This window comes from Oryctolagus cuniculus, chromosome 2, assembly GCF_964237555.1.
Source record: "Oryctolagus cuniculus chromosome 2, mOryCun1.1, whole genome shotgun sequence".
Classification (NCBI taxonomy): Eukaryota; Metazoa; Chordata; class Mammalia; order Lagomorpha; family Leporidae; genus Oryctolagus; species Oryctolagus cuniculus.
The window spans coordinates 129,241,390-129,249,086 of NC_091433.1; the positions used below are offsets into that span (position 1 = coordinate 129,241,390).

The 7,697-nt window shown below is 51.0% G+C and overlaps 1 pseudogene; it reads left to right on the forward strand.

Annotated features, from left to right (window-relative positions):
* The first annotated feature begins 4,038 nt into the window (after window positions 1-4,038).
* On the forward strand, window positions 4,039-6,077 carry LOC138848583 (putative N-acetyltransferase 8B; annotated as a pseudogene).
* The last annotated feature ends 1,620 nt before the right edge of the window (window positions 6,078-7,697 follow it).

Genomic DNA, 7,697 nt, shown 5'->3' on the forward strand with positions numbered 1-7,697 from the left:
CCTCTCTATTGGGGAGCTTATATCCTTGTTCTTTCTATGGGCCTCCAGCCCTCTGCTGCTCCAGGGTGCACCACAGCCTATCTGAGTGCTTGGATCCTGGGCTCACCGGGGTCCATCCTGTCAGTTGAGCTGCTGCTGTTCTCAAGTACACGGTACTCTTGCTCTGTTAGTGGCCAGTTCCCCAGGTGCATGGTGCTCCTGCCTCTCATGGGGCCAGTCTCACTGAGCTGAGGGGTCTTCTGTCTCAGCTGGGGTGTGGGAATAATGGGATCTCAGGGGACTGGCCAGGCTAGTCACTTGTTTACTTGGGACAGGATCCTGTTGGATTTAACTCCTGCAAGATGTTGCAGTGAGATGTACATCTGGTTCCCAGAAAATGTGGATGAACTTTGGACTGTGTTCATTGCCTGACACGTGGAAGCTCGTTCCTAAGCCCTTGCGCTTCTGCTGGTGGTGAAACAGGAAGCCAGTAGTTTCAGGATGGGCTGCTGAACATCCTATATTTTTTTAAGTTAGTCAGGCTTGGGTTGAAGTGGACGCCGGGCAGAGTAGAGCAGAAAAGACATGAGGTCAAAACTACTTTTATGTCACTCCTGCAGGTGGAGCAGTTTCATGAGCCATTAGATCACCTGTGTTCCTTAAGCCAACTCCAGGTGGCTTTCCCACACTTGCAGCATACAAGTCCTCACTGTCAAGGTCACTCTCCTACCCACTGGTTCTGGATGCAGATGTTACACCAGGCAGTGTTCCCTGAGCCCTGTCAGGGGTGCCATCCTCGGGGAGGCAGCCACACCTCCGGCACCTAGCACCCTTCCTGCAAGCACAAGGCCTGGCATGTGGCAGGCACGTGGCCAGCACGTGCTCAGTGAACAAGTGCACCTTTCCTGTCCCCCAGAGGAGACCCAGATCTCTGTCAAGGACGCCCCAGAAATGCAGGAGTCGCACGAAAGCCTGGGCGGATGAAAAGGCGTGTGTGACTGAGGCCACGGGGTGCTGAGGAAGCCCCAGAACCAGCAAGGGTGCAGAGACACAGAGCACAGGGACTGACCACAGCCTCTCGCTCTGCAGTTGCTTATTTTATTAACACTTAATTCTAGAATGGTTTCAAGTCTACAAAACTTGTGAAGAAAGTACCAAGTAGTACAAAGAAAAGCTTGTGAAGTAGTACAAAGTACAGCTTCCCCTATTGTAACATCTTAGTGTGAGATATTTGTGACAATCGATAAACCACACCAAGCACCCCTACTTTCAACACCGCCTAGCAGTATATTTGTCACAGTTAACCACATCCAGCTTCCCCTATCCTTTTAATCCAGAGTCCCTCTATCTGCCTTATCCTTCCCAGCCTCCAGTAATCAACATTCCCTCTCATTTCTAACAACACAGATGAACACAGAGGACACTGTGGTAAGTGAAAGAAATACATGATTTCATGCCGTGTAATATCTTTTTAAAAAATCTGTTTATTTATTTCAAAGTCAGAGTTACACAGAGAAGGAAAGGCAAAGAGAGAGAGAGGTCTTCCATCCACTGGTTCACTCCCCAATTGGCCACAACAGCCAGAGCTGGGCTGATCAGAAGCCAGGAGCCAGGAGCCAGGATCTTCTTGTCTCCCACGTGGGTGCAGGGGCCCAAGCACTTGGGCCATCTTCTACTGCTTTCCCAGGCCATGGCAGAGAGCTGGATTAGAAGAGGAGCAGCCAGGACTAGAACCGGCACCCATATGGGATGCTGGCTTGCAGGTGGAGGATTAACCTACTGCACCACGGCACCAGCCCCACTTTATGTCCTCTTGATAACAGACATTTCAATAGGAATGAAGTGAAATCTTGTGGTTTTGATTTGGAACTACCTTATGGTTAATGATAGTGAACGTTTTTTCATGTATTTATTGGCCATTTGAATTTCTTTTGAAAATTACTTATTCAGATTCCTTGCCCATTTATTAACTGGATTTTTTTTTGTAGTTGAGTTTTCTGATTTGCTGATATATTCTGGATATCAATCTTTTCTCAAATAACTTGCAAATATTTTCTCCCTATTCTGTAGGATGTGCCTTCACTGTATTGATTTTTTCTTGTGCAATGCAGAAGATTCCAAGTTTGATATAATCACATTTGTCTGGTTTTACTTTTGTTGCCTGTGCTTTTGGGATTTTATCAATAAATCATTGCCTACACAAACATCTTGAAGTGTTTCCCTTTGTTTTTACCTTGCAAACTTCACTATAGTATGCCTTGGAGAAGATATTTGCTGGTTGAGTCTGGTTGTGGTCCTTTGAGTGTCTTCTATGAGGATGTTCATATCTCCACACTTGGAAAGTGGTCAACCACTGCTTCATTCAGTAGGGATGCCTTTTTCCTTCTCAATGCCTTTTTCCTTCTCTTCTCCTTTTGGTATCCTTATAATGGGAATATTTATTCACTTAATGGTATCCCATTATTTTATTTGAAAGGCAGAGTTACAGAGAGAGGTAGAGACACACACACAGAGAGAGAGAGGTCTTCCATCCATTGGTTCATTCCCAAAAGGCTATAATGACCAGGGCTGGGCCAGGCTGAAGCCAGGATCTTCTCCTGGGTCTCCCATGTGGGTGCAGGGCCCAAGCACTTGGGTCATGCTCTGCTGCTTTCCCAGGTGCTGTATCAGGGAGTTGGATTGGAAGTGGAGCAGTGGGGACTCAAACCAGCACCCACATGGGATGCCGGCACTGCAGGCAGAGCCTTTACCTGATAAACCATGGCGTCAGCCCCTCCTTTTTCTTTTTGTATGACTGGGTTATTTCAAACCTTTGTCCTTGAGATCAGAAATGCTTTCCTCCGTGGTCTATCATGTTGTTGTATTTTTTATTTCATTGATTGATGTCTGCTGAGGATGCCTCAGGGTAGCTCCTGCAGGGCAGTCATGATTTCTGCAGAACTGACCCCAAGTCTGGTGGTTATCTCTAACCCCTTCCTCATCCTCAGTACCATTAGATTCATTTTAACTCCTGCCCAAAAATGCATCCCCACGTGGTGCAATTGTCACCATCTTGGCTGCCTCTTAGAGGACCAGCCACTCCTCTGGTCCCCCCACTGACTCAGAAGACTCCTCAGTGAACCTAGGACAAGGCACCCCCTTCAAGCACAGGATGTCACCTGGACAGGGTGAACAGTACCTCTGACAGCTTGGAGTCAAGAGCCACTGTGCTTGGACACACTGAGCTCCATACCAGAGCTCATTGCATAGTAATCAGCGGAAGATCAAGTTCAGTTCCCACTACCCTCTCTGACCAGCCTCACTTGTGCAGTGAGCAGCCTGGGGGCACTTGCATCACTTGGATGTTGCACTTGTCTGTGGGAATACCTGTTTCAGTTCCTGCCTCCTGACATCCATTCTCCACATTAAGCAGAGGAATACCATAACACACATACAGAAACACACACACACACACACACACACACACACTTACATACAAGTGCTTACATACACATGTTACTCATTTCTATTCCCAAGTAAAAGTATTCAGGGATTCTAGTGGCTCATGGGATAGGCTTGGGTAGGGAGAGGCCACACTGAGAAGGACTCCGTTGCTTAGCCAGGGCTGTGGACATTGATCCCAGACCACAGAATGCAGAGCGAGTGCTGCAGTCCCCAGGTTCCTAGCAGGTGTGCACAGGGTCCGAGGTGACCCCTCAAGAGCCACAGGAAAAATGGTGGCTGGCTTTCCCCAAGGAAGGGCCCCAGGCTTACCCTCCTGGCTAATTACCTTGTATGAAAACAAACAAAAAAAAAGGTGGGGTGAATAGATGTGGACTCCCTAATCTGAGTACCCCAGTTCATTGACCCCAGGGTTGATGATTATGATGATTATCAAACATCCAGGTGTCAGCCAATAAGAGCCACCAGCAGAGGTGGGGCAAGCCCAGAACAGTAGCTCCTGGAGGCCAGGCACAAGCTGAGTCAGACCATGCTTCACACACTCAGCTCTGAGAGAGCAGGTGAGAGGCTGGGGAGGGGGACGAGGTGGGAGCTCTGGGAGCAGGGTGGAGTCCTGGGACCTTCTTCAGAACCGGGGCCCGTGCTGGTGGTTGGAGGCAATGTCCTCTCATTAGGCTAAACATGGACAAATCAGGGAGGAGCCTGTGCTGAAAGGGGTGCTTGGGACACAGGATTTCTGCAATCATGGGCTTGGAGGGGGCCACAGGGCAGGGGCCACAGAGGCTGCTGCACGGTCCAGCCCAGTGTGGCCAGGAGATGACAGGGAAATGAGACATGACAGCGGAGGACACGGACTTCAAGTGTGCAAGTGTTACAAGTGCTAGTGCGTTAACTTCTCAGATCTTATTTTACCCTGTGGTACAGATGAGCCCGCTGCCTCACAGAGGTTGAGTGCCATGGCACAGGTCATGTGGCCAGCACACATGACAGGCTGAATGAGGGCAGCACTCACAGGGGAGGTCTGCTCCTTCTTGGCTAAGGCATAAAGGCACCCCCCTGAGCAGGGACTCCCAGTACAAGGAGCCTGGGAGCACGGGCACTCATGGGAACTCACGTAGCTTCCTCTCTCTTCTCCAGGGCAGTAGCAGGTGTGCAGGGGTGCCCAGCTGTCACTCTGGAAAGTGATTCAGACACAGACATCCCTCATGGCTCCTTATCACATCCACAAATACCAGGAGAGAGACCACAAATGCGTCCTGGCCCTGTACTTCCAGGGGATGAAGGAGCATGGCCCCGCCACCTTCCGCTATCTGCTGAGGCTGCCCCGAACCCTCCTCTCTTACCTGGGGTCCTCCTCGTCCTCCTCTTGGTCTCTGGCCCCTGGCTCCTCGCACTGCTGGCCAGCCTCGCTGTCCTCGTGGTCCTGAGGCTTGCTGCCTCCTATTCCTGGAAGAAGTATGTGGCCCTTAATCTGCAGTCAGACTTGGCTGACATCACCAAATCCTACCTGCAAGGGAGTGGCTCCTGCTTCTGGGTGGCCGAGTCTGAGGGGCAGGTGGTGGGCACGGTGGGAACTCTGCCCGTGCAGGATCCCACCTTGCGGGAGAAGCAGCTGCAGCTCTTCCATCTGTCTGTGGCCTTGGAACACCGGGGTCAGGGGCTAGCGAAAGCCCTGGTCAGGACGGTCATCCAGTTTGCCCAGGCCCAGGGCTACAGTCATGTGGTCCTTGAAACTAGCCCAGTACAGCCTGCTGCCCTGGCCGTCTACCACGGCATGGGCTTCAAGATTACAGGCCAGTACTACTTCCACTTGAGTGCAAGGCTAGTGGCTCTTTCTAACATTTGTTTAAAACTCTGCCTGCCTTCTGCTCAGGGAGGGGGCTTGTGATTGATTTCCTGTGTTTGACTTAGGAGAAGATCAGTTCTGCTGTGGTCACCAGCAAACCCTGACGCCTCAGTGCCATCAACAATAAATCTCCTTGATCCTGCAGATCTGAGTCCATGTGTGTGGTGCTGGGAGGTGTAGGGGGCTGTGCTGCATTCATTCTACTTGGGGTGTTTCTGTTCCATTTCTCCTGCACCACAACAACCTTCTTTGAAAAATCAGCTGCCAAACGGTAAGATGTGCAGGCTTCAGCTCCTGAGTCTGCTGATAGTTGAGAGTTGGAGCCGAGCTACGATGGTCCAGCCCCTGTCGTCTCAGATTGCTCAGATGTCTTGCGTTGGTGATGGCTGAGCACCATCGTGTCCACCAGTCTGGCCTAGGCATGGTTTACATTCTTTGCAGTAGACCCAAAGCAAAAGCATAAATTTTCTCAAGCATTGGCATCTGCTGCATCTGCTCCACTCCCAGAAGGGACCTGCCCATGCTGTGGAGGAGCTGCAGAGATCCCAGCCAAGTTGGGGTTCATACATGTGGGAAGAACTGGTCAACCACGCCTGGGCCTACAGTAGCCTTCGTGGTCCTGATGAAAAGGAAGCAAAGCCAGGAGCGACTGTGGAATGTTGTCATGGCTGAATGTCCCTCCTCCCCTTGCTGTACCGTGTGGGATACTCAAGCTGACTGTTCATCCTTTATTCATCGACCACGTGTCAGGCCTGTTCTGGGCACTTTGGCTGCATCAGTGAAGCAGAGACAAAGGCCCCTGCTTTTTAGTCCTTACTAAGTAAAATGTTTATTTAGTCCTTACTAAATAAAAATGAATGATACAGAACTTTAGCATGCACAGTATGCTAGCAGGCCAGAGTAGGAATAGGGAGAGGCAGGTTCAGGGGGTTCATGACATTCTTCATGGGAGGGCGTAGGCAATGCTGGATGAGGAGGACAGGGAAGGCTGTGCTTGGATGCAGGTTCGGGAGAGTCGGGTTAAGAACCCTGCATTGTGCTGTGAGGCTGCCCGCAGGCCCTGTCCCAAGGCCTCTGCCCAGCCTCTCCTCTGCTCTGCTTGGGAATTCCCAAATGCGCCACAAGGGCTTGACCCTCAGCCCCCAGCCCCTGTCTCTACCTTTATCTCACCCCAAATCCAAACTATCAAAGGAAGACCTCTGTTCAGAGGCAAGGGAGCCTGGTTAGCCTGTAGTCTCCTGGCCCTACTCTTTCCAATAATTCTTGGGCCTTGGAAGGCTGCAAAAGCTGACTTGACCCTGTTTTCCTGTGTATTCTGGCTGCAGCCTGTCCTGGGCCAGGGAGGGTCAGGATGGACTGAAAGGAGCAAAGGAGGACTGTGGTGGAATGAAAAGATCATGCCAACATGGCCTCTGGCAATAGAAACTGCCTGGCAACAGGTCGTGATTGGATGGCTTCGGAAACCACATGACAACAGAGCCTGACTGGCAACAGGATGGCTTTGGAAACTGCCTGGCAACAGGCTGTGATTGGTTAGGGCATAGACTGCCCCTTGATCGGATTGGCTGCCTTGGCTATATAAGCAGCTGTACCAACTGAAATAAACGAGTCTGCAGGCTGCTTGCCTCAGGCCTGCCTTCACCCAACCCCCGGGGTCTGTGTGGTGACTCCGTGCCTCTTGCCCCACCACACTCTTCCTCTCAGAAACGAATCCACCTCAACAGAGGACAAGCACGGCAAGCACCTGTCCCTGCCCACGTTGCAGATGATGCGGCCCCAGAGCCTGCACTGAGGAGCTCTTTCCTTGGAAAATGCTGTTGTTTTACCTTGCAAATGATGGATGTCAGAATGCAAATAGGGCATTATCAAGCCTGATACAAAATTTAATTTAAAAAAGTCGAGGAGAAAATGAATCCAGAGATTATGGAGAATGGGATATCAGCTGCATTCGCCTAATTCCAGGATCTCGTCCTGAAGCCTTGGCTGCAGCTACCCCTGCACTGAGACTCCCCAGAGCCAACACAGGGACTGCTCTGCCTGTTCTGTCCTGCGGTGATGCCACCATGGTGACTGGGCCTGGAGTAGCTCTGGTTCAAATCATGTTGACCCGGGATTATTATTTCAAGAATCTCAAGCTGGGCAGGCATTGTGGCAAAGCAGGTTAAGCCTCCACCTGCAGTGCCGGCATCCCATATGGGCGCCGGTTCAAGTCCTAGATGCTCCTCTTCTGATCTAGCTCTCTGCTATGGCCTGGAAAAGCAGAAGATGCCCCAAGTGCTTGGGCCCCTGTACCCATGAAGGAGGCCTGGAAGAAGCTCCTGCTTCACATGGGCCCAGCTCTGGCCATTTGGGACCACTTGGGGAATGAACCAGTAGATGGAAGATTCTCTCTCTCATCCTCTCTCTCTCTCCCTCCCTCCATCTGTAACTC